The sequence below is a fragment of the Mustela erminea genome, chromosome 4 (genome assembly GCF_009829155.1).
Source record: "Mustela erminea isolate mMusErm1 chromosome 4, mMusErm1.Pri, whole genome shotgun sequence".
NCBI classification, from domain to species: Eukaryota; Metazoa; Chordata; class Mammalia; order Carnivora; family Mustelidae; genus Mustela; species Mustela erminea.
Genome location: NC_045617.1, coordinates 11139799 through 11166385, shown reverse-complemented (window position 1 = coordinate 11166385; position 26587 = coordinate 11139799). Strand labels below are relative to the sequence as shown.

At 40.2% G+C, this 26587-nt stretch overlaps 1 long non-coding RNA gene across 1 annotated transcript; it reads right to left on the bottom strand.

Moving 5' to 3' along the window:
• Positions 1-1852: 1852 nt before the first annotated feature.
• On the bottom strand, positions 1853-25767 carry LOC116588024. Its single transcript, XR_004284744.1, has 3 exons — positions 25603-25767; positions 4385-7184; positions 1853-2898 (listed from the first exon to the last, which is right to left on the bottom strand). It is a non-coding gene; the product is annotated as an uncharacterized LOC116588024 (long non-coding RNA).
• Positions 25768-26587: the final 820 nt, after the last annotated feature.

Genomic DNA, 26587 nt, shown 5'->3' with positions numbered 1-26587 from the left:
ATTCTTAGATATACAATTCATAATTTTAAAGCAATTCATCCGTGTTCAATCCCTGAATTACTAGCCCAGAATTTCTTGGATTCTGTCATATTTTTGCCACTTGAAATTATTAAGGTTAATTTGATTTTAGGAAAGTGAGATTTGGAGACAGACATCTTGAGTTTCATTTCCCTTTCTACCACTTTTGACTTTGAGTGGTGCACAAATTGCTTTCAACCCCCAGAGCTTCAGTTTCCTTATCTGTAAAAGTCAAGGTGATGGTGTCAACCACACATACTTACAAATATAGGCACTTACAGTTAGACTACTAGGATGTAAACTCTGGCTCTACCCTCACTAGCTGAACATTGCTGGGCCTCGAGGTCCTCATTTGAGTTTGTCATTTGTATCTGTATCATTTAACACTAGGTAAAGGAGCAAGGGATGGCAGAATCCTCCATTTTTTGAGCCAAGTGACCTAGCATAGTTCTCTGTCTGCCCATAGAAAGAGTAGACTTTTCTACCCCACAAGATGCCATCTCCTCCTCAAACTATGCGCCCACCACTAGAAAGCTACTTCATATGTGTTATGTAGGTAACTGCAGCTATGTACCTATCCAGTGCTAGTGTTGGGTAGAATACTAAACTCCTCTTGGCCAATCTCTCCCTTTCCATACTCACTGCCAATGCCCAGAATGGTCCAGCCACTCATCCTTTCTTTCCAAAGCAGCTTCTGTAACTTCCCAATAGTTCTCCTGCCTCCACTGTAGTCCTAACTCATTCTAATTCATTGTGCAAGTGTAAAGGTGATGTGTCATGCCTGCTGGGGATCTTGCAGTGGCTTCACCCAGAACTGAGAATGGCTAATGAAGTCCTTAATCATTGCTGTCTGCCTAGCACCACCAGCCCTAGTCCTCTGCTCTAGCCAAGTAGACAATCTACCCCCCTGCCTCCATGCTAGTGAACTAGTGAGTGTCTGAATGCCTTTCTACCCATTTCCTCTGCTGACCAGATGCTGCTTACTCTTCAAGATTCACCTTCCATCAAGCATTTCCAGATGCTTATCCCATGCTGACCTCTGATCACTTCTACCCCAAAGTAATTTGTTCAAAACACCCAGCTAACAAGCAGTGACGTGCAGAATTGAATCTCAAGTTATCTTTTATCACTCTTTCCATGGTGCTGCTCTGCTTTCTCTTATGTACTCAATTCAGACAGTTCAAATGTGTCTCAGATTTCTACTCACTAAGTAAAGTTGAAACTTACTTGGGCCCAACCAAGTTTCTCTAGACCTATTTTTTTTTAACCTCCAACATCTAACCTATCACACTGTTCAGCAACTCATTTTACTTATCTGTCTCTTTCTGCAAACTTCTCTAAGCCCAAGTAGGGATTGTTCCATTTCTGAATATCCCAGGTCCTGGCACACAGAAGGGGTCCAGGAAATGGTGTGGACAAAAGGCAAGGGTCGGGGGTAGGTTCAGGATTGTGAGGGCCAAACAGGAAGTATTTTGTTAGTTGTAAAATGGTACAAAATGTTCATTTTGTTCTTTTGTTTTCCCTTTGTTCAACATCAACAGCATCCCCTCAACAGTATCCTTCTCCTTTTCCCTCAGAGCCAAGAAAGAATTGTGGTACAGGAGAAAAGAAATCATGGAAGGTGTCTATGAAATGAAAAAGTGAAAAGTTGCAAATTTCCATAGACTCTACTTATTATTAAAGAAGTTAGGCTCCTCAAGATCAGGGACAATATCTTAGCTATTTTTTGCATCTTCATAGCACCTAAGAGCTCCAAAAATTTTGACCATTGTTTTTGAATTTTGCATTAAATTTAATAGAATTTATACCAAAACCTTAATATTGTGCTGTTTTCTACAACCCCTAAAACAAGATGCAGAATTAAGGACCAACTAACACTAAACAAGCAAACCAACCAAAAACAGTGTTGTTTTTTATTATTTTGTAACTTAGAGGCTATGAACATAGAAGGAGAATGTGAGTGTGTGTGTGTATGTGTGTGTGTAAACGTGACTGCCTTCTAAGGAAAGAATTGAGAACATGGACATTATGGCAAATATGTTACCTGAAAAGCTTTTATTTCTAAGGGAAATTTTTTTTCAAGAAAACCTTTAAGTACCCTTTGAAAGAGTAAAAGTTTTTGAAGGATTTGGGGAGAACCTCTTATGGTAGCCAAATCTTATGACTTGAGTGGGCAAGAGCATGGTCCATGCTACTAGTTTTGAGTAAGGGAAATTTGGATTCTAGAGATATGCACAAGGCTTGAGCAGCAGACTCAAGTGAGAGAGAGTCAGAAGGGTAATGCCACTTGTCAAGGTCCACGAGGCAGGCTATGCAGACTTTACCTTGCAAGGCTGTACTATTCAGGTGAGGTCTTCCCTGCTGGGATTCCCTGAAGACCCTGGCAACCACAAGATGGAAAGAAGCACTGGCTTCTGTGGGATGAAGAAGGCTCAGATGTCAGCTTCTGTGGCCTCTCTGTGGCTAAGGAAGTACAAGTGAAAAGTGGTGGGGTGGGACAACCCAAGAAGCACACTCAGAGAGGGGAGTCCCTTGAGTGAGGCAGCATTAGCAAGCCTGGGCTGTCTCCTATCCCTACCACTCCTGTGATGGCCAATCATTCATTCAGTCTTTAACCAGTGCTGCATTGTAGTTTCTCCTCACGCCTGTTGAATATATTGCTTTCATCTTCTGACTGCAGAAACATTCAAGAGAACACTTGAGCTGGAATGTTAGCAAGTTTGGCTGTTCTTCTTCTGACAGGGTCACAGTAACTATCACAACAGAATCATGACAGCATTTTCTGACACGAATCCTTTTTCTCTCTAAGTATACAAAATCATTTTAACTTAAGAGGTTGAGGAAAACTCTGAAGAGTTGCCGTGGTTTAAATAAAATTTGCTGAAAAAAAAAATAGAAGAAACCATCTTAATTTAACATACAAAGAGCTATATTTCAGTTCTATCCAATTAGCAGTGTTCAATATTATTAAAATCTGTTGACAAAAAAGCAACAGATGCTCCATTTTCCTTGATGCTAATTAATGAAGTTTTTACCTCTAAAAAATTTGGAGAAACCGGATCTTTTATAATCAAATAGCTCTCGCCTACACAAAATCTACGTCTGGAAAAACATGTAAGTGTGTCAATATTCAAAGAAGGATAATTATCCTTTGAGTTCTCTAGATCTTCATTTCTCTTTCTTAGTGTTCCAACTCAAAACATGTACCAATTCCCATTGAGACAAATAGTAACAATAATTGCACGGTGGAAATTATTAGCTATCTCTGGCTGACTCTTTTATGATCGGGATGGCTCATTGGCAATGCTATAAAATTAGAAGATTGTTATAATTCTAACAAGAAACTTCATTAATTTTCAACCTATAGAGAGTAGTTTGGGAGAATGTTCCTTTTTTTAACTTTATGGTTTAGGAAAAAAAAATCTCAAAAACATACAAACTAGAATAATACGGTGAAGGCCTGATTACCCATTTCCCAGGTTCAACAATAATCAACTGTCAGACATTTTTCATTTATAACTCCACACACTTCCCTGTCCCCATATTAGTTTCCTTCATACAGAAAGTATTTTAGTATGGATCACTAAATGGAAGGATCCTTTATTTAAACACAAGCAAAACAGCTCCATTACATTTTTTCAACTTCTTAAGGTCAGTATAGAAATTTTTGTGATCATCCCATTTTTTTTTTAATTTGTTTTCCTTGAGTCAGGAACCAAATGAAGTTGATATCTTGCATTTAGTTGTAATAAATTATTCTAAAATCTTCCTGGTTTACAATCACCACTATTTATTTCTTGCTCAGGTTACACCAGGACTAAACTGGGCTTGGCTGGACTCAAGCGCATGTGCCATCCAGTCCTGCGGCCCTGGTTGCAGGAGCACCGGCTCTCTGGTGGCACGGTTCTCAGGTTAGAGAGAGCGTCAGGAGACACAACCAAACCAGGGAATTGCTCCAGAGGCTTCTGCTTATACAGAAAATATGTCACTTGTACTTCCATTTTGGTGCCTAGAGGAAGGCAATGACCAAGCCCTAATTCTATGTGGGTTTCAAGCCAATGCCAAAGTCTTTTGTTCTGCAGAAGGTGGGGCAGTGAGGTTTCCATCACTAATGTTTCTGCAGCCCATTGAAAGTTGTGTATGACCTAGTAAATGACGGTAACATAGAACAAAAGGTCAAAGCATCCTGATTCATTCACACTGGTAAAGACCAATCTCCACCAACCCCTCAAAACCCATCATTTTAAAACTGAAGTGTCAAAACCAGGATTCCAAGGTCTTGGTCCCCCAGTACCTAATACATGACAAAGAAGAGCCTCGGCCACAAGATGCCCTTGCACAGGGATCAGGTACCTGGCCTCCTTACCTGGAGTCATTGCTCCTGCAGCTCCAGTGGATGCTGGTAAATGCCATGAAAATAAAAAGTAGCTTCTGGGGGAAAATACTGAATTAAACCAAGCTCACAGTTTTCTTGGTCACATGTCTTGAGACACTCATCTGTACTGGGCACATAAGCCTCAAAGATGGGCATACACAGGAGACAAATATACTGGATCCCCAAATATACTGGATCATAGAATTCTGTTTTCAGAGCATCTGATGAAGTAGCGTCCTAAGGAAAGTCTTTGGGAAAGTCCAGTTTTCCCAGCTAATGATGATTTCTGAAGTACCTTGGGTTCGAACTTTCTGGAATGTGCCATTAATTCCACCCCTGACCTGGCTGCATCATCTGGCTTCTTTTCAAAGAATCTTAATGTCTGAGTTGTGCTCTGATTTAAGATGCTGAGTTAATTGGCAAGTATGAGCCCCAGGGCATAGGCCTTGTATAAAAAAAGCTCCTCCAGGTTATTCTCGTTGAGCCTGTTTTTGAGAATCCTGACCAGAAGAAAATGTACATTTCTTCTTCATTTGCTTCATGCTGCTGATATGACTGGTGATCTGTTTATTTTATCCTCTCTGGGGGTCCTGTGTCCACACATCAGAAGATTGCTTTTATGTACTTTGAGTAATTACTCAAACCAAACCACTGAAAACCACCTCAAACAGCTAGAAACAGGCTGATCATCAGAATTACCTTAGGGCAGTTTGACAAATGCATGTTCCTTGGCCTCACCTACAAACATGCTGATTCAGGGGTGGTGGAATACCAGGAAATCTGTTTTTTCAGAGTTCTTCAGGTAATTCTCATGACCAGCCAACTTTGAGAACCATAGGCCTACTCGATGCAATTCCATCCTCCTCTCCTGGGATGACTCTACTGCTGTCAAGTCCCCAAGTGAAAGCATTGCACTTTGAACTCACAGAGTCTATCTGCATAAATATGACATTTTAATAATTCTAAGGAATATTCTCTTCCCGAGCAATATTGTGTCAGTAATAAACATTCATGACTGGTACTACATGATAAACATATAAAGTCCAAGTCCCCATATTTTGGCAAATTTAAGGGGAAAAAAAAAGACAGTGTAAAAAGTGCCATAATTTTCATCATCTTTTTCCTGCTAATAGTTACATAGATGTTAAACTCGTCCTGAGTCAGAAGAGATTGACTCAGGGAACTAAATTATTTGGGAGATTTATAGACCCAAGCCATAAGAAAGTAATAGACATAACACCAACAATTATGGTAGCATAAATAACAGTTATGCCAATGATAGAAATAAACAGATCACCAGTCATATCAGCTCAAGTCCATAAGAATATTTAAAATATTTAATTCGGAATAGGGGATGAGGTCAGGAAGGGCTTTCCCAGCAACTTGACTTTGAGATGAGTTCTTAGCATGTGCAGGAATTAGCTTTATGGGAAGGAAAGGCCCAGCACTGCGAATACCTCAGGTACAAAGGTTTGGAGGAAAGGAAAGATAATAGCACAGTTAAGGAGCGGGTAGAGCTTCACCATTCTATGTTTTGATCTTGTCATCCATGAAAGGGAATGAAAATGGTAGCTACCAGATTAGGGCATCATGAAGACTAAATTATGTACTTAAACGCAGAATGCTCAATGCCTGTCCCGCGCTAAGTGCTGCATTCCTATTAGCTAGTGCTATCTGTTATTTGCTCAGTATGATCTTAGAACGAGTCGGGAAAGATGCAACGATCCAATCTGAACATCATTTTTAAGAAAGTCTCTAATCAAAAGCCTCAGAGCATAATGCTAGGAAAAAGAAAACAATCTATGCAGCTGGGAGCACTATTTAGTACTATTTAGCACTAAACGGAGGCAAGGAGGTGTGGTCTGTACAGTTTTTAAAAAATTGAACTTTTATTTTTGGTCACAGAATGGCATGTTTGTGTTAGAGCTCAGGTCCGATTCATGGCCAGAAGATGACATCTGATGTGCCTCTGATCTCCTCTGCCTAAAGAATGTGTACAGCTGGGTGTTTTCCTTTCCGACCCGGGGAGGGGCGGGGGAGGAGGGGAAGAGGCCAGAGCTCTGTGCGTGCAGGCAGCAATTATACTCTGAAACCCAGAGCCTGACAGTCGCTGCTCCTGGGCAATCCACACTGCTTCCTGCCGCTGGCTGCTTAATGCCGCAGAGGTGATGGAACCTGAAGGGAGCGGGCGAACAGGTGGTAATTATGACTGACACAATGACGGCCTGTGCAGACATGTAACCACGGAACAAAACACCGCAGTTAGCTAACAAGAGATCGGTGGAAGGTTTTTTGCTGGCACTGTGTCTCCTGTCTGACACTTCTGGAATTGGAGGCAGGGAGGGGAGGCATTGTAAGCCTGGGTATTCAGAGGTATAATAGGCCAGCTGAGCTGAAGGGAGAACGCTTAACATTTGTTCCTTTAGCTGTGATTATATCAGCCCCTGTTTTCATGTTGATTGTCCACAGTGCTCTGTGCTGGCAATTTTCCCTTTTGAAAATGTGTCCTCTGGACGCTTTCTTTGATACAGTACAGCTTTCTCACACTCAGCCTTCTGAGCAATTTTCAGATTGTTCATAGATTTCCTGATATGGTGGTTCATAATATATACAAAAGAGGTTTTTATAACATAGACCGTTTTCTTCTCCCTGTGCCTTGAGGGTTCCATGGAAATACTTTGTCCCTTTCAGAAGATAAGGAAGAGAAAAAGTGGGGCATGCTCCTGATTGGCTCCTCCATTGGTTCCTGCAAAGTTAGTGGGCAACACCTAGAGGAAAGTAACACCCCTGTCTAGGGGAAAAAAAAAAAAAAAAATCACAAATTCTATAATGTCCAAAGAGTGCTGTTGAGGCAGACTTTACCAGATTCCATCCCCATACTAAGTTTTCTTCCCCCAATTTTTGGCCATGCCCTCCCCGGTCCTAATTCATACGATTCAGCCGATTCTAAGCCTTCAGTTTTTGGCCTTGAAGTTGACTGAATTTCTGACGACATTCCAAGGTCCTGTTGCAGCACCCCACGTGCTGGTTGCTGATGAAAATAATTCCTGTTTCTTCTTTAAAGAACTAGATTTAGTCTTTTTCTACATGACCCCGTGACATCAAACAGATGTTTGGGGAGAGAATGAAGATATCTTTAGGTGTGAGTAATAATTTATTAACCCCTATACATTCTTTTTTGACCTGCTCCAAGAATAATCCATTAAAATGCTACCTGAAATAATTAGCATGTTTTTTTGGAGAAGTGTGAATATATTTTAGTATAAAATTGGAATAATTTATATACTATTATAAAACATAATATAATAAATATAATACTCTTCCAAGTCAATTTGGAACTTTCTGTTCTGTGGGTATATAACATTACAACAGTTTTCTTTTTAAAGGCATATGTTGACGGCTCTTTGTGGGACAGTGATGGTAAAGGAGATCATGCTGACCCATGAGGGTTGACAAGGAGTTCTAAAGCCATCCAAATTCAACCTCAATTTCTTTTTTTTTCTAAGATTTTATTTTATTTTATGACAGAGAGAGATCACAAGTAGGCAGAGAGGCAGGCAGAGAGAGAGAGAGGGAAGCAGGCTCCCCACTGAGCAGAGAGCCCAATGCGGGACTCGATCGATCCCAGGACCCTGAGATCATGACCTGAGCCGAAGGCAGAGGCTCAACCTCAATTTCTTACCTTGAACTACAAGCACCAAAATATTTGGGTTTTGCAAAACAGCTTTTGAATTATTTTTTCTTTAGGTTCCCAGGGACAGTGCCTCCCAAAATCTCCTCTGCACTTGCTAACCCTTTGTGGGGAGGTAGGATCTTCCCCTTACCACCCACCAACTCTCAGATTGCCTGCAACTCTTGTCTTTACTACTTTGCTTTATTCTCTCTCAATCAACTTCACTATCAACCTTCCATCACTAGTGTAAAGATAGCCCCCAATATTCCAACTTAAACCTGACATACAGACTGGTCTTTAATAACATATGGTCCCTTTCATCTTAGATAAACACGTTTCAGAAAAGTTCTCAGTGTCCCAATTACCACTGCTAACTGAAAGTTGTTGTGTTGCTTCAACCATATTCTCCCAACCATTGACATTGCCTTTGATTCCTTCTGTTATTTGAGTCTTCTTTTCTTATACTTACTACATTGGAGATTTTTGGTGTGGAGGAAACAGGAATGGAGACCAACCCTGGTACACTAAGACTGAAGCCCAAATAAAGTAAATTATCAGAGAAGGCCCAGTCTTCAAGGCCCCAGAGCTCGTGACAGGACTGAAACTCTCACTCACCCTTGTGACAAACATTCCTAGAACACAGACAGTGGTCCAGGAGCTGTCCTAGGTGCTCTGAAGACAAACAGGAATAGGAATCCCTGATGCTTTAGTGCTAAGGGGCTAGTTCCAGAGATAAGTCATAAAATAAAATAAGAACAATTTTTATAAGTGCAGTGATGGAGCAGGCAAGGGTTTATTATGGGAGCTCTGTGCAAGGACATCTGATTGTGGGACAAGGAAAACGATAGACCAAGAGAGAGGAGGGAATTCTCTTGTCTCCCTCCTCTGACCTGTCCCCTATACCACTGCTGAGAGAATCTTTGTAGTTCAGTACAATTAGTGTGACATCCCCAACACTCCTTAGAGACAGGTAACTTAGGTAAAGCCAGGGGATCTGCAAAATTTAACCCCTTTACTTTTATTGTATCTTTATTTGGGGATGACTTGAAATTACATTTTATAAAATATTTTATTGAAGTACCACTCTTCAGGATGCTAACAGAAACCAACTTTGTATTTTCTATTACCTTCCTTTCAGATAACCACCCTGGGCTCCCTCCTTCCTGGCCCTCAATGGAATTTCCATCCTTCCCTGGGGTCAAATAACCCCTTCAGATGGTCTGGGCAGGAAGCCTCTCAGTCTCCAGGTTGACTCCCTCTGTTGGGCCCTTGTCTTACCTGGAGACAGGCCCTCTGTTCTGCCTGAGGGTTGTGCTTCTTGCCGGGAACTTGGGCATCCCTTTCTCTGCCAGCTCCAGCAAGCATGCACCTTTACAGTGTGTGTATTCCCCAAAGTCCAGAAGACATAGTAAACTGCCTCCTTGCTTCTCTTGAAGCTCCCTTCTTTAGTTGCTTTCAATGAAGGAGAAACATGTCCTCCTCACGGCTCGGGGTACAACACACTGACCACTGTTCCTAAGCAGTCCTCACAACACAGCCCTTTGTAATGACTGAAGGTGAATGGCTGATGCTGACAGGATCCTGGCACACAGTAGGAGTAGGCATGCACATAGCTTTAGAGTGGGAGATACCTGACATCCACCAAGTCCTCCACTTTTGACACCTCAGCTGAATGAATCCAAAAGACTTGGGGACAAGCACCCCATTATATAGGGAGGCAATCTAATCTCACCAGAAGGGACCTAGAGGACTTAGACAGCAAGTACCTTATTTTCACCAGTATTTGGGGTGCCTTGAGGTGGGACAAAATCATGCTGAAGACAACTAAAATTCCTTTTCCCTACCAAAATCACTGCCACCACCACCAAGCAGCACTTGGCACATACTCAAATTCAGTTCCATAACTCACCCAATGAGAATAAGACTCTATAACAAAATTTGGGGAGCAAATTATTTTGCCTGATTCTGAGTTTACCTAATTCAACCAAACCTAACTATCTAATCTATTTCCTACTTTTTCCATAATCTGAAGTCTTCTCTCTCTTTCTCTTTTTTTTTTTTTTTTGACCCAAATCTGGCATAAATTGGTCAAATATTTATACTAGTATCATTCAAAATTCTTACCTCTCTGTCATGTCCTCATATTTATAATGAAGACTGGTTGCCAATAAGTTAATAAAGGATGGGTAAAATGCCTTTTTATGAACCTGTAGTCACCAAATTTCAGGAACTCGTGTCATGAATTTGAACAAGGTTTACTGGAGTTTATTAGATCCAGGTACTCAAAAATAGAAGTTGCAAGAAAGAACAGTTGACCTTTGAACAACATTGGATTTAGGAGTGCTGATCCCCCCAGCACAGTCTAAAATCCATGTATAACTTTTGACTCCCCAAAGCCTCAACTATGGATAGCCTACTGTAACCCAGAAGACTTACCGATAAATACACAATTAATACATATTTTGTATGTTATATGCATTATACATTGTATTCTTACAATGAAACAATCTATGAAGAAAAGAAAAATGTTATTAAGAAAACCATAAGGAAAAGAAAATACGTTTAGAGTACTATACTGAATTTATGGAAAATCAACCACATATAAGTGGAGTGTGCCGTTCAAACCTGTGTTGTTCAAATGTTAACTCTATTTCAGAATTAAGGTTCTCGGCAGTGGGATTCCAAGGTCACACTTAGGTCCTCTACAGCAAGAATAACAAATAATTAGTTTAATTAGGAGATCTACTTAATACTATTAATGTTAAAGAAGAAATTGAGGACAATTGAGATCAGCGAGACCCAAATTCCTATTTTGTTTTGTTTGATGATTTTTGAAGTACATGAAAAGTGAGCCAGGAGAGACCCTATAAGTAAAACATTGGAAAGCAATTGTAATTCTTAGCCTCAAACAGACATCTCCTCCACATAAAACTAGGAAGGATAGAGTGAGGTGGCATATGTAAGGGCTTAAGTCACTTCAGGTCTGAGATTCAAATCACATATTAAATATACTAAATCCCATATGATTAAAAAAACACAAAAGACTTTTGGTCACACATTTCACTTCAGGAAAGCTCCTAGTAAATCTATGTGAGAGAGTGGAGGACAGTTGCCCACTCCTGAGTGCCAGAGCTGCCCCTGGATGCCACCCCACCCCCCGCCCCGCCTCAAGCCATCACAACCCCTGGGCACACCATGCTGGTGATGATCCCATGTTCCTGCCAAAAGGCGGCTCGCAAGTTCTAAGAAAAGAAATTTAAAGTATGTAAGTCAGAGCTAGAAAAGTTTCTCAGACATCAAATGGACATCTCTTTCAACTTGGAGAATCAAATATAAGGGATGACGCAGAGGGAGTTCCCGTTAAGACAGAAAAGTGAGAGGAAATGACCTGTGTTTAATCATCTTGATTTGATGACTCCCCTGCTGCCCCACCCCCACCCAAAATACTTGGAATATTATCTAGATCCTCTGTGAAAAAGTAGCCACTGACTTTATTAATGAAATTTGGTTTTAGTTTTCTTTAAAGGTGAGGAATTGTACTCAGTTGAACAAGTAGAAAAGGAAGAGCGGACCTGCAGTTCCAGCTGAAGGAACTTTGCATTATCAGTAAATAAGACAAGGCAGGCAAGATGGTACCACAGGAAGAGCAGGTCTTGGAATTTGTCACTTCATCTGTCACTTAGGATCTGCTCTTGATTCAGTACAACAGAAACTGGCTAACAAACTTGATGTTGTCACATTTCCACTACACCTTCTGCAAAATAGCAGTAAGATCTGCTTTGCAGGATTATATGAAGTAAATAAAACAATCTTTTGGAAAGTGCCTTAGATGTAGTGGTATTCATGTTAGTTTCTCTTTTCCCTTTGCCAAGTGACTTAGTCCATTCAGGCTACTATAACAAACGACCATAAACCGGGTGCCTTCTAAAAACAAATGTCTCAAGGCTGATGTCCATGGTCGTGACACCAGCATGACAGTTCTGAGGAAGGCCCCCTCCACCTCTCCAGGGCTGCACAGGGCCAACCTCCCGCTGTGTCCTCACATGGTGGAGTTGGGACAGAGCTCCCTAAAGCCTCTTTTATGAGGATACTGATCCCATTCGTCAGACTTCACCCTCATAACCTAAGCACCTCCAAAAGTCCCCTCCTCCTAATATCACCGTCTTTGGGGGTTAAGATTTCAACACATGAATTTGTAGGGGGGCACACTCAGACCATAGCACCAAGGAAACATGTGGCTGGATTCTGCATATGTAAGTCAATCTTACCTTCAGTTCGGCCTCCATCTGTCCCAGGAATTCTTGATCTGGCTGCACATTAGAATTACTTGGAGCAGATTTTTTTAAATGCTGGTGCCTACCTTTGACCCCAGACCAACTAACTAAGATTCTCGGGGAATGGGTCTGAGGCAATGGTATATTTTTAACGTTCCTCCAAGTGCTTCTGATGTGCAACCAGTGTTGAGAATCACTATTGACTTCTTTGAGCTGTTTCTTAGCAATGTAATTTATTAGAATATTCATTCTTCACTTTCCAATATAGTAGCCAGTAGCTACCTGTGGCTATGGGACACTTGGAATGTGGTTTAGTCTGAAATCAAATGTGCTGTAAGCATAAAGAAAGCAACAGATTTGGAAGACTTGATATGAAAAGAAGAATGTAAAATATATCATTAATCATTTTTATATTGACTATATGTTGAAATGATAATATCTTGGCTACTTTAGATTAAAATAAAATATATTTCTACCATTTATTTCACCTGTTCCTTTTACTTTCTTATGAGGGTACTGGAACATTTTAAATTCCCTATGTTTCTCATATTATGTTTCTGTTAGTGAACATGGCTCTAGATCAGTGCTTTTTATAAGAGGATCCCTAGATCAGAAGTGCCAGCATCAACTCGTAGTTTGTTAGAAATGCAGATTCTTAGGCCTCACAACAGACCTACCATATCTGAGACTCTGTGAGGCCCAACCATGTACTTTAGCAAGGCTTTCAGGTGATTTGAGAACCACTGCCCTAGATGATGGTCAAATCATACATTCCTTTGCATTGGAGTTTCCTTGTTGTCTTCCAAGCGGTCTATAATTTGGGAAAAAATACCAAGTGACACTTCTCAGGGACTTTCTGTGTGAACGTAAAGACAAGAGTTCATTAAACCTAAGAGCAGCAGCTTCTTTATGGATACAAGGAAAATCCTTATTGAATTAAAAAATCAAAGATATACAGTGGTATTTTAAATTTTAGATTCTTGGGGCACCTGGGTGGCTCAGTTGGTTAAGCATCTGCCTTTGGCTCAGGTCATGATCTCAGAGTCCTGGGATTGAGTTCCGCTCAGCACAGAGCCTGCTTCTCTCTCTCCCTCTGCCTGCTACTCCCCTTGCTTATTCTCTCTCTCTCTGTCTCTCAGATAAATAAATAAAATCTTGAAAGACTGGATTCTTGACATTCTTGAATCTCTTCATATTTTTTATATTACCTAAAAATTTATTGAGAACCTGTTAACTATCAAAAAGTTTAATATAGAAGACCACCTAAAACACAGAACATGAAATTTGTAGGGCCCCAGACATAATCGTCAAAAAGGTGTGGATGGTTTCTGTTCAGGAGATGATGCCACCAGCCTCTGACATATTTACTTGCCCCTTGATCTGTATATTCATGCTCATAAACTCTCCTAGGTTTTTCCAGTGTTCAATCTCATCTGTCAGCCCCTTTGTCGAGTCTTCTCCAAAAAGAAAAAGAAAATAATTCAAGGTCAAACAACTCCCTAACCACCAGTAGTTGAACTTAATTTATCTGAAAGGAGTTTTGAATTCTCAAAAATAAGCCTAAATTGGAAGGTAGCAAATTAAACTTTGACATTCAGTGAAACTAAGAGCTGTGTCCTTCTAAATTGAAAGAACAGGTGTTCCGAACATATCTGGAAGCTCTCAGGGGTCACAGGCAGTCAACAGGCAGTAAGAACCAGGCACTCTGCCCAGCCCGCGGGGGGATGAGCCTCCTGTCCCCCAGGCACACCAGTGGGAATGGAAGCAGCTGGACTTGACTATTCGTGGAGGTGGAGGGCATGACAGACCCAAAGGGAAATTTCCCAAATGAAAGGAGACAAGGGATAGAGCTCACTCGTCCATAATTTTGTACAGATCATAGCGCCTGGAATATTTCACCATGCAAATTAATAGTAAGAGAAAAATAAATACGCAGGTTTGGTTTTATATGATTAAACAAAGCATAAAAGTGGCAGAAACAGACCTACTGGAAAACTAATGCCATGGTAATGGCTAGGAAATCTTAATCCAATGGTTATCTGTTAAAAGCTATGGGAGTTGTAATTACAAAAAGATAGGGGGTTGTGAAAATTCAACCACACAACACCAAAAAAAAACTCATGTTTCACCTGAGTGAAATGAAAATGCAAACACCATCTATGCTAACTCTAAAATACTATTAATGTTACTCTGGTTCTTTTAAAGATTTTTCTAGAATTTTAGCCAGGCACTATCGAGTAAGAGTTAAAAATCAGGCTCTGGAACCAGCTGTGAGATCCTGTTCCGCCACTTGCAAGCTTTAGGATCTTTAAGAAGCTAACTTCTCTAACAGTTTTCTCTCTTATAAAATGCCAGGCATTCTGTGGAGCTGCTCATAGAATTATAACAGATCGGTATTTTAAATGTTTAATCTATTACTGAGAGCATAAGAAGCACTCAATAAATGGTAGATCTTACTTTAAAACTATTGCCAACATCAGTACAATCCCTATTGTCATTTCCAAAATGCATAAACTCACACATATCAAGAAGGGAATCAATATTTTTTAAATGTCTATTGCAAGAAATGTACCATGTTGATAATTATTTTACCCTTAACAACATATCTAAAAATAGGTGTTACTCTCTTCCTTTTACTGGTGGGAAAATAAGGCCCAAGAATGTTAAACAATTTGCCCAAGATCACACACGGAGAACGGAAGAGAGACAGAAATTTCTACCCAAATCTAGCTCGCCCTAAAAATCTCTTCTTTTCACTCTTTTCACTGTATTGTGTAGTCTACTTGGAATCCTTATCATTGAGCAGAAAAAAAAAAAAAAAAAAAATATATATATATATATATATATATATATATATATATATATATATTTCCTACTATAGCTTTTTGCAGGGAGGGGATATTTTTTTATTTTTATAGATAGAAAACTAAACTCTAACCAGAATGAACAGAAGTGCTATACATGTGAGAACTAGTGAGGTTTTTTTAGCTTTTATTTGGGCCATCTGACACATAGGGCCCTTGAACTCTGGGCTAATATTGGGTTTTATCCAATGGCAACAGGAAACTCGGTTCTCAAGAGAGCTGGTACATCAGAACAGATGCCCAGTTGCATATATGTTTAATTTTAACAAATAGTTTTTCATAACTATAGGATTTTCTATATTTATTAAAAAAATCTGGCACATGAGAAAATATCAAATTGTGCTATTCCACCTCCATATGTGCCAGTTATCTATAAATATAGAAATGCAATAATTATCGCTGAAACTGTTACTTGTTAGATTTTTGAAAACAGATAAATTATGAATACGAATTTGAAAAATAGTTAAAGGAGTTAAGAAATGGATAAGGATCCAGAATCACTGACTTTCTAAATCAGAAAGGACCCTGGAAGCCACCTAGTCCAACAGCCAGAGGAGGTGTTTGAGTGTGCTCCACCATGTGGTTTTCAAGCCTCTGCTCAAACACCTGCAGGGACAGCAAGCTCACTACCTGTGTGGGCTCCCACTGGCTGTTGGATCACCCAATTTGTTGAAAATTCCTTCCTTATGTTTATGCGAAGTCTATTAATACTAATGCTACTGTGAATGAAGCCACACTACATGTCAGGCATGATATTAGCAGTGTTAGGTTCATTACATCACAGAATCTTTAACACGTGTGATGAGATGCTCATATGTTCCCATGAGACACATTAATCAAGGCACCAAACATGACAAGTCTCATGAGTGGCCTGGTCTGTCAGGTTCTTCAGACTTTGCTCTTTCCATTGCATAGGAAGGCTTGCAGGTCCCAGGTGGTGCTGGTACCAGACTGTCTCCCTAGGGTAGCACAGGGCAAGTTCAGTCCTGTTTCCACAGGACATCTCCTCAGATACATTACTGACATTCATTATGTCTCCACAGACATCCTCTTCTCTGGGTTCAATATCCCTGATCCTTAATTTTGTGCACATAATAAAACTTTGTGTTTCTTCACCTTTCTGGGAACTCTCCTATGGATACATTCTAATCTGTCAATTTTCCTTTTCAACCAGATGACCAACAAGAATGAACTGAGAAGTGAAAAACAGACACCCATTATGTCCTCGACTCCAGATACCCTAGTTCTATCATGGCAAACTTCAAGCTTTTCTAACAAGCCCCTATTACCAGCAACTTCTATCATCCTTAGAGTCAACAAAACCCCTGAGTCTTTCTTGTTTTGGACCCTTCATTAACACCACCTTTCATGCTGGAAAATTTTCTCACTATGTGATTCCCATGGCAAGCAGATGCTTTATATACATTCCCCTACCTGGCTATGGCATTTGACCTAAAGTGGTCCTTCAAAGTGGACCTTTAGGCCTTTAGTGGCCTAAAGATTCCTTCAAAAGAATTTATTTAACTGGGGCAAGATAATTATTTTATTTCTATTGACTCAACTAGAAACATGTGAGTCTGAGAGCTGTTCAAGGCCAGAGTTCTTTCCTCATAGAGAAAACAAACAAACAAAAAAATTCACGAGGAGAATCAGAAATAAGACAACTTGATAAAGTCCTAACAGCACTCAAGTTCCAAGCCCTCATGGTTTGCTTGTAAGAGCCAAAACCTCCCTCTGTGGTGTCCATGAAAGTGATGTTTCCATCCCTTGCAACTGACTAATTCACTACCTACCGTGTCTCTGCTTGAAGAGTTAGTTGGCTTTTGGGATCTATATGCTGACACCTGCATCTCTTTAATATTCTTAAATTCAGATCATGCTTCCAGCTTATAAAATTCTTTGGACTCCTAATATTGTTATCCCTTCTACCTTCATGTCATCTACAAACTTGATCATTTAGCTAGCAGACCTCTCACCCAAGTATTTTACAAGAAGTGTAGAGCAGGGTAAAATCATACCATGATCCTGAGGTCAGCTAAGAGAATCACCTGTCAAAATTGAATTAGTCTATCACTCAGCAATATCCCCACGGCTTAGCTGTTCAGTTAGTAAAGAACTGAGTTCAAGTGTTGACGTTTCTAGAGTGAATTTATAGTGCCAACTCCCAGCACCCCAAAACAACCTTTCTTCTCTATTATTCAGCATTCTCATCACTGAAGTACCTTCCAGGACTGCAGAGCATAACAGAAACAAACAGCAATGTAATTTACAAAAATCATTCATTGGGTTGAATAGCAAGAGACAAGGGAAAATCCAAGACTTGGAGAGATCTAGTTCTCATTTTACGGACGAATAATCCAGGGTCAGGAGACCTGGATCTTGTCATTCAGGTTGCTAAGTATTTAAGTTCTTTTTTTCTTAAATAATGAATATGAAGAATTAAAATGCTTTTCAGCATCTATTGAAATAATCATGGTTTTCCTTACTAAGGTATGTGTCTTTTTCAATATAAGAAAATAATTCCTCTTAAAGCTAGAACGTGGCTGACCTTGATGACAGATTATCTGGGAGTGGGGAAAGGATGCTGAAAGTGGAAAGACAGTAAAAGTATGAGGAATAACCAAAGATAAACGTAGACTTTTCAAAACGGCATGGTGTCAGCTTTCCCTGGGCTTTGCCCCTATGCACAACAAAATAGTGAACAATGAACAATCATTGTGGTCTCATAAGCTTGAATATAAATCACTCCAATTCCTTTGGATGAATATGGATATGATCACACCTACTTTACAGGGCTGGTGTGAGGCACAAATGGCTACACTGTGTAAAGAATACTGCCTAACTGTGGGTACGTAGTAGTTTCTCAATAAATTTAGGTGCCCTTCCCTCCCACTTTATGTCTTCTTCTGACAACATGTAAAAAGGCATAAAAATTTTACCTTCACTTTGGAGAAGTAGGAACAATACAATTCAAGTTTCTGAATGGCTAAACAAAATGTGGTATATACAGAGACTAGACTATTATTCAATCACGTAAAGGAAATTCTTCCACATGCTCCGGCATGGATGAATCTTGATGACATTATGCTCAGTGAAATGAGTCAGTCACATAAGTACAAATACTGTGTGACTCTACTTCCACGAGGTACTAGAGTAGTCAAATAATAAATAAATAAATAATAAAGGCAGAGAACAGAAGGGTGCTTGCCAAGGGCTGGAGGATGGGAGGAAGGGGATGTTTAATAGGTACAAAGTTTCAGTTTGAGAAGATGAAAATATTCTGGAGTGGTGTTGGTTACACAACAGTGTGAATATTCTTCATGCCACTGAATTATAGACTTAAAAATGCTTAAGTTGGTGAATTCTATGTTATGCATATTTTACTTAAAAAAAAAAAAAAACCTTACCACTTTATTTTATTTCAAAGAGTTTATTTATTTATTTGAAAGAAACACAGAGAGAGCAGGGAGAGGCCAGAGAGAGGGAAAGTCTTAGGCAGACTCTGCACGGAGCGCAGAACCCCACACAGGTCTGGATCTCATGACTCTGAATCCATGACCTAAACCAAAACCGAGAGTTAGACGCTTAACCAACTGTACACCCAGGCACCCCAAAAAACTTACCACCTAAAAAAATTAAGTTTGTGGAGTTTCTCTGAGTGTCAACATTTTTTAAAATATTATTATACAATGTAATTTTTGTTTCAGGGGTACAGGTCTGTGATTCATCAGTCTTACACAATTCACAGCACTACCATACACATACCCTCCCCGATGTCCATCATCTAGCCGCCCCATCCACCTACCCTCTCTGCTCCAGCAGCCGTCTGTTTCCTGAGATTAAGAGTCTCTTATGGTTTGTCTCCCTCTCTGTTTTCATCTTGTTTCATTTTTCCTCTCTTCCTCTATGATCCTCTGCCTTGTTTCTTAAATTCCACATATCAGTAAGATCATGTGATAATTGTCCTTCTCTGATTGACTTATTTTGCTTAGATTAGTACACTCTAGCTCCATCCACACTGTTGTAAATGGCAAGATTTTTTTTTTTTATGACTGCCCCAATTTCAAATTAAAAATGTAACCTGAGGATTTCTAAGTATTATATCCCCCATCTAAAAGAGTGCACAGTCAGCTTCATTGGGGTCTTGTGGCAAAAATACCTTTTGGCTGGAAGACTAGAGCACGAGTGCAGAATCAGGGTCCACTGTGAAGAGGGGGTGAGCACCCATGTCCAAGAATCTGCAGCTGACAATAGCCTACAGAGCCGCTGCTGTTCTGAGTTCAGCAGTGCTAATCCTTGTGGCTCTAGAAACTTCTACTGACTCCTCTCTTCTCAGTGTTGATTCTGAGGCTGAGAGATAGTAAAAACATCAAGACTCATCTTTTGTATTTTCTCGTTCAACGCATTCTAGTTTCGGGATTGTAATAATATTTATCATCATCATAAAAAAAGCACATCAGCTAACATCTTAGTATTAAGGAAAAAAATCTTACTGGTAAAATCCTGATCCATGTGGCTCATGGTAATCACTAGCTTCTCTGAACTCTTAGCACCTAACTGTCTGTACTATTCAATTGACATTTGTCATTTGGGCTTTATGACATATCTTTTTTTTGTTGTTTTGTATTGTCATCTATCACCAACTCAGATTCAGTAGATTCTCTAACAAAATTTGACATCATCATTGCCTTGGGGTTGATTGTGCATCCCTTGGCTATAGAAGAAAAACACATACAGACCTTTTCTGTTATTGTTCAGCATATTTTCTCTGGATTTGCTGTCTAAATCCGTGTGATCTAAAATTGCCACTTAATATTTGAGACCTCCATCCTCTCTCTCCAAACTGCTGCCAGAATTATCTACTTGAAATGCGAATCCTGTCATGTAGCTTCTATGCTTAAAATCATCCCATTCATCCATTTCCTTAATACATATTTTTTGAGCAACGACAGAGTGGAACATAGCCAGGCCCTGACTTGGTTTTTGGGGATACACAGATGAGAAGACATATTCCTGGCCTCGAGGAGCTCAGGGTCTTGTCAAGAGACTGCAGTATAATGTGGGTGCTAACAGCAAGAGTAGAGGGCACCACAAGACAAAAAGAGACATGAGGTGTTTGGGTTTAGGAATGGTTGTGCAGAAAATGCACCTTCCCACTGATTAATACTTGATATGGGGATCTCCATTTCCCCTTTGGTTCTCCTTGCTTCCTTTGGACTTCAGTACTAGAAGGCTGAAATTAGGTATAACCATCAATGTCAGCAAGAGAGAACCGTGGAGAGGGAGCACTTTTGAGACAACTGACAGTCCACGATAAGATATTTTCAATATAGGGGCGCCTGGGTGGCTCAGTGGGTTAAGCCGCTGCCTTCGGCTCAGGTCATGATCAAGTCCCGCATCAGGCTCTCTGCTCAGCAGGGAGCCTGCTTCCCTCTCTCTCTCTGCCTGCCTCTCCGTCTACTTATGATTTCTCTCTGTCAAATAAATAAAATAAACAAAATCTTAAAAAAAAAAGATATTTTCAATATACATTAGACAAAGAACTCTGAGAATATACACAGCATTACTATATCCATAAGGAAAGCCCAAGCAACCCAATTTTTTCAAAGTAAACAAAACTTTTGGACAGATACTTTGTAAATGAAACATCCAAATGACCATTAAGCACAAGAAATAATGCTCAGTGCAAGATGGTATTTTCATCAGGAAAATGCAAAATAAAACCACAATAAGGTATCACTACATGCTCACCAGGATGGCTAAAATTTTAGATGACTGAAAATACTAAGTATTGGTTTTAAAAAAAAAAAAAGGTAGAACATCTGGATCCCCCCTCCATTGCTGATGGATTTAATAATTATTATGAAAATGTTTTGGCAACGTACAAGACTGGTATAAGAATATTTATTGCAGTTTTTCTCATAAGAGCTAAGACTTGGAAACATTTCAAATGACCATCCACAGTAGAATGGGTAAATATGATTTAGTTATATTCATATAATGGACTAGTAAGTAGCAATAAAAAGGAATAAAATTATGTTTCAAACAGCATCATGGTGAATCTCACCAATATAATGTTGAATATAAAGTGAAATACAAAAGGTAATCTATGCAGATAAAAAAAAATAATGGTAAGCTTCTGGGGATATTTACTAGGAAAAAGCATGATGAAGTTTTCTGGAATGCTGGCAGTATTCTATAAGTTGATTTAGATATGTGTATAGGAGGGATTTCATCAAGTTGCACCCTTATTATTTGTATATTCTATTGTGTATATATATTATGCCTTAATAAGATTTCCTTGTTTAAATCATTGTTACCTTTGAGCTTTGGGTATCTTAGTGGGACTATCCTCCAGCTGTCAGGGGCTCCACATCTGGTCCAGTGCCATACCTGCAATTGGAGGCCCCTCTGTCCGTAATAAGATAGAAGAGTTTATACCAAATACCCAAATCTGGGAATCCAAATTATTTTCTATATATGCATCAAGAATTTAAGCTGTTCTAAGGGATCGCATAGCTTTTGTGATCTTCCCTCCATGGTCATAGAAGAAGCTACAAGCTATTAAGGACCATCATCAATGGACAGCTTTTTGCCTGATCCAAGCAAACTTGTAAGGAGAATTTTGATCAGGAGGGTTTCTTCCCAATAAACTTAAAGAATGCTCTTCTCTGTTCCACATTGTTCCCTTGAATATATAAAATATTGGGCATCAAGTCAGGGGACACGGCCCAGATTTTCTCTTATAGGGGAATTCTGCTGCCAAATGTAGTTGGGCAAAAGTTTGTTACAGGAATTCCAGCTCTCTGACCAGCAGAGGTTGAATGGTCTCCATCTTCTTAATTGAATGAGAAAATATCTGTAAATCTCAAATGCTGCAGCAGTGTCTCCAAGAATGGTTCCTCACTTAAAAGTAGTCATTATTGATTGGGCTGTGTCAATTCCAGTGCCTTCCAGAGCGGATACAATTAGAACAATAAAAGCTGAGGACACAGTTTTTTGGTGACATTACTGCCTCACAGGACTTTCTCGTCTGCATCGACTGAGTCAGTAGAAGATAAAAGCATCGAGTTCAAAAGATCTGAAAGCATCCAGACTGAAACACCACAGGAGAATTAAATAAGGCTCCGTGTGTCCCATTAGGAAGTGTCTTCTAGTTGCGAGCAGAGCCACGCCTCCCTCCTCCATCCGCACTGTCTTTCCCCCTCTCCACCTCTCTTCCCAGCCCCAATGGAGCAGCAAGTATCCCTTATGACAGGCGTCTGCTCTCCATAGATCTTAAACACATCTTCAAGTTGGGGTCCAGACAAAAATACTAAAGAGAGAAAAGAATTGTGTTACCGACCATTGCCTATTTTATCCTTGCTTACATTTCCTTCCTGTCTGGGAGACAGAAAGATCTCTGCATTCCTAGAACCAGAAAGACTCCAACATCCATCCCCCTCCTTAGGTGAACCTCCCATAGATGGATACTGGCTTCCAATTCAAAACCTGAGATCCTGATGTGAATTTAACCCAGGTATATTTTCATCATTATTAGACCACCATAGTAAAAAAAAGGAGGAGAAATCTTGGGGTAGTTTTGCCAACTCTAAGAACAGTACAATGGGCTTTGTTTGTCATTGTGTCACCAAATGCCTCCTATTCTTGATTTTTCTCTTTACTGGTCCAGGGCTCCTTCTTTTTTTAGGTACCTCCAAAGAATGTATGAGGTGCTTCAAGCGGGCCCAAGTAAACATTGCTAATGCTTTTATTATACAAAGGTAATTGCTTAAGATGTGATATTTAAGAGAGATCAGGGGGACACCCATGGTTTTACCACTAAATACTTTCTTACTATTCCGTTCTCTGGGTTTCATGAAACAGGCACTCAGAAGATCAACCATCCATCTGATCAGACCAGTGGTACCACCCACTGACAGAGTCCCTCTCTGATTCACAGTATCTTAGGTGAAGTCTGAATTATCAGTCTCGACCAGAAGGCAAAATGAATTTGGACTAAAACGACATGAATAATACATACCGTACCAAGAAAATAACAGAGCTGAGCCTTGATGCAGAATTCCAGAGCTATAATTTCTAGGATATGCAAGGGAAGTGGCATGAATAGATCAAGGCACACAGAGATAACACTGAAGCATCTACCAACTCTGTACTAGCCCTGCAGTCAGGCTGTCCAAGGCCTTCTGGTCCTACTGCAAAGCTGACCAACACATCTGTTCATACAAGGCTTTGAAGTTATTATTTTGTAATCTGTTTTCTGTAATTTCAGAATTGATAGAGTTTCTCAAGATACGTCGGGATGGGAATTATCAGTTTGCATCTGCCTGGTTTTGAATTTTCCAGGGGAAAGGGAAGAACACAGAAGTGACCATCTTGGAAACGATCTTCTGACCTGCTGAAAAGTCTTCTCTGCTTCAGCAAGACCGTTGCATGCCAAGTGCCATGCCGGATTCTGGAGATAATGACTTCACTTTCTGATAGCTTGAACTTGAAATATCAGAAGACAACTGGAAATACTAGAGAGGGAGTTCATGCATGAGGTCAGTCCTGGAAGTATGATTTGAAAGTCACCCATGGGAAAGACAATGTTGAAAACACAGAAGTAAATAATACTGCCCTGAGAGAGCTTGTAGAATGAAGAGAGAAGGGGTACCAAAGGGAGAGTCGGCGTGTAAGGAGAGGATAAAGGGAAAGGAGCCAGCAAGAAGTAAATGAATGTGTGTCAAAGACATGGGAGCAAAATCAGGAGGGAAGAGCTTCAAGGAGGGAAACTAAGTATTAGTATCAAGCTGTAGGGAGACCAGGTAAAAGGAAGATGAAAGTAGATGATCCGATTTGATCTGACAATTAAAGACTGATCACTGCTGACAATTTCTACAGAAAAGTCTGGAGTGGGATGGTCAGGGACAGAATCAAATCATGTTGATGAGTCAAGTGTAGGTCAAGAAATAGAGGCATTTGTTTTAAAGGGAGTTTGAAAAGGATAACAGCTGAGGGAGACACAGAAGTTTTTGTAGATTTTTTTTTTTCCTAAGATGAAGAAGATCTAAGTATGTTTGTAGCCAGAGGGGGTAGGAGCCAGTGTAGAGAAAGAGTAATCGAAGATTTAAGAAAAAGAGGGAATAATTCATGTAGCAGAGACTTTGGGGAAACAAAAAGAGTTAGGAGCAAGAGTCCACAAGTGCCTGGGTTAGCCTGCAAAAAAGTGAAGTAAGGAAGGGAAAAATAAAAAACCAAGTAGGTAAACCAGAGAGCAAGGGGTAGACAGAATTCTTCCAGAAAGGTTCATTCAGGTTGTTGGGGCAGGAGTATGGGGGGGACAAAGCAAGGAGAGAGCTGACAGGCTCCATGGCTGTTCTCCCCAGTGAGGAGGGAGAAGGAGAGAATAAGGGAGGGAAGGCACAAAGAGGAGCCCGTAATCTGAAAGCAGCAGGCTGAGGTGATTTCAGGGGTAAAAGTGTGATATATTTCTGGATGTAGTCATGGCAAACACCAGCAGGTTCAGTAATCCTATGGGAAATGCAGAGCCAGATAGACAAGGGGGGTGGGAAATCAAATGCTTTAAATCAAGATTTGGAAACAAGTATGAAATTCACTGGACATGACCATAGTGAGAAGCACACCGCATGGCCCAGTCCTATTTCTCCAAATGAGGATCAACACTGATGTTAACCTGGAGAAATGTCAGAGGTGGGCTTGGAGGGATGAACGCAATAACATCACAATAAGGGTCAGACCTCCCCACTCACCCTAACGGTCCCGGGCCTCCAATACCCCTTTGCAGGTGTGTATTTGAAACACGAAGTGCATTTTCTGTCTTTCCTCTTCATTTTGTTTTTAATCCCGTTTTAATATTTTTTTTTCTCATTTAAAGATGTTTTTATATAACTTCTCATTTACCATCTCTCTGCAAAGCCTTGCACTCGAGGTTGGTTGCTGAGAATTAGCAAACTGGGGGAGAAAAAAGAAAAGATAGGACAGGAAAAAGTCCTGTGACCTCAGGTCTCCCAACCTCAATCCATCCTAAATCCAGATACATATCCTTTCCCCCGAATTGGCTTCCCCTCCCCAACTCAAGGATGAGGAACACCAACCGTCAATCATCTATCCATCATGATTTCATTGGAAGATATTTTTCCTCTCATCCATTCTCACCATCTTTGTCCTCCGTGTTTTAACTCACCTATCATGCCCATGACCTCCCTTTCAGGAAATGAAAAGTCATGCAGAAGCTTTGGGATGACTATGCTGAGCTTCAAAATGAATAATCCCGCCAATCACCCCAATAATTATTTGAGATGCCAAGGGACTCAAGAAACTGGGACTGGGCAGGGGAAACTGGCTCTCCTTCCTCCCCACAAACCCACCAGACCACGGCTAAATCATTTCACTCACCCCCAGGGTGTCACCAACGCGGGGAGTGGCCCCCGAAAGACCCGCTCTGACAAGGCAACCGCAGGCCCTCCAGCCCAGGCGTTCCTCAGGCAGGAGCTGACATCACATCTCCCGGACTCGCACGTTTTCCTCTGCGGGGCTGTCAATCGAGCGCCTTTTGTGACAACTAAATTTACTGGAAAAAAAAAATCAAAATTATTTCAGCGGCAGCCAGCTTCTGAAATTTTCCAAATGTACGTTTTTAGCTCTCTATTTCCCTTAAGCCATATGATGTCATTTGCCTCTCAATCCCCGAGTGCCAAAAATTCTGCTTTCATATCTTTGAAATTTGCCAAACTATAAAAACCTCAGATCTCAGTTTGGGTTTTTATAACCCCCCTACACCCAAAAATGCAAAAATTACTTTCTCTACTTTTCCAAGTAAGAATATCAATGACAAAAAAAAAAAAATTAACAGTCACAAATCCATGAACTCTTACAATGTTCCCCCATTTGGGCTAATGGGCTGTCTTAATTTTATTCAGAATTTTCATTTCAATAGCTTGTCAACTGCTATTCCAGGCTATACCTAAACTCCTGAAGGTCTGGACTTGACAGGTAACGGAGAGACTGATTTTCAAATGCAGTACTTTGCTTTAGGATGTATTCATTAGTGATTTTTGAAGTTAGCACATTTTCCCACTGATATGGAAGTTTCGTAGGTTCTTGTTATATATTTACTGAAGCTTTTTAGTTGACCTAAAAGAGAGGGAGAAAAAAAAAAAAAGGCCTTCATTCTACTTCCCTTTCTAATTACAGTCCCATTTCCTTAGCAAGTCCTTGAAAAAAGAATTCCCCAAGTCTCTAATCATCTCTCTAGTTGTAATCTCCATAATTGTGTCCCTTCCAGATTCCTTCCTGGCACAGCCCAGAGAATGATTTGCTCCATGTGGTTAAAAATCTTTTATTTGATGCCAGTTAGGACTTGTTTTCACGGCTTGCCTTC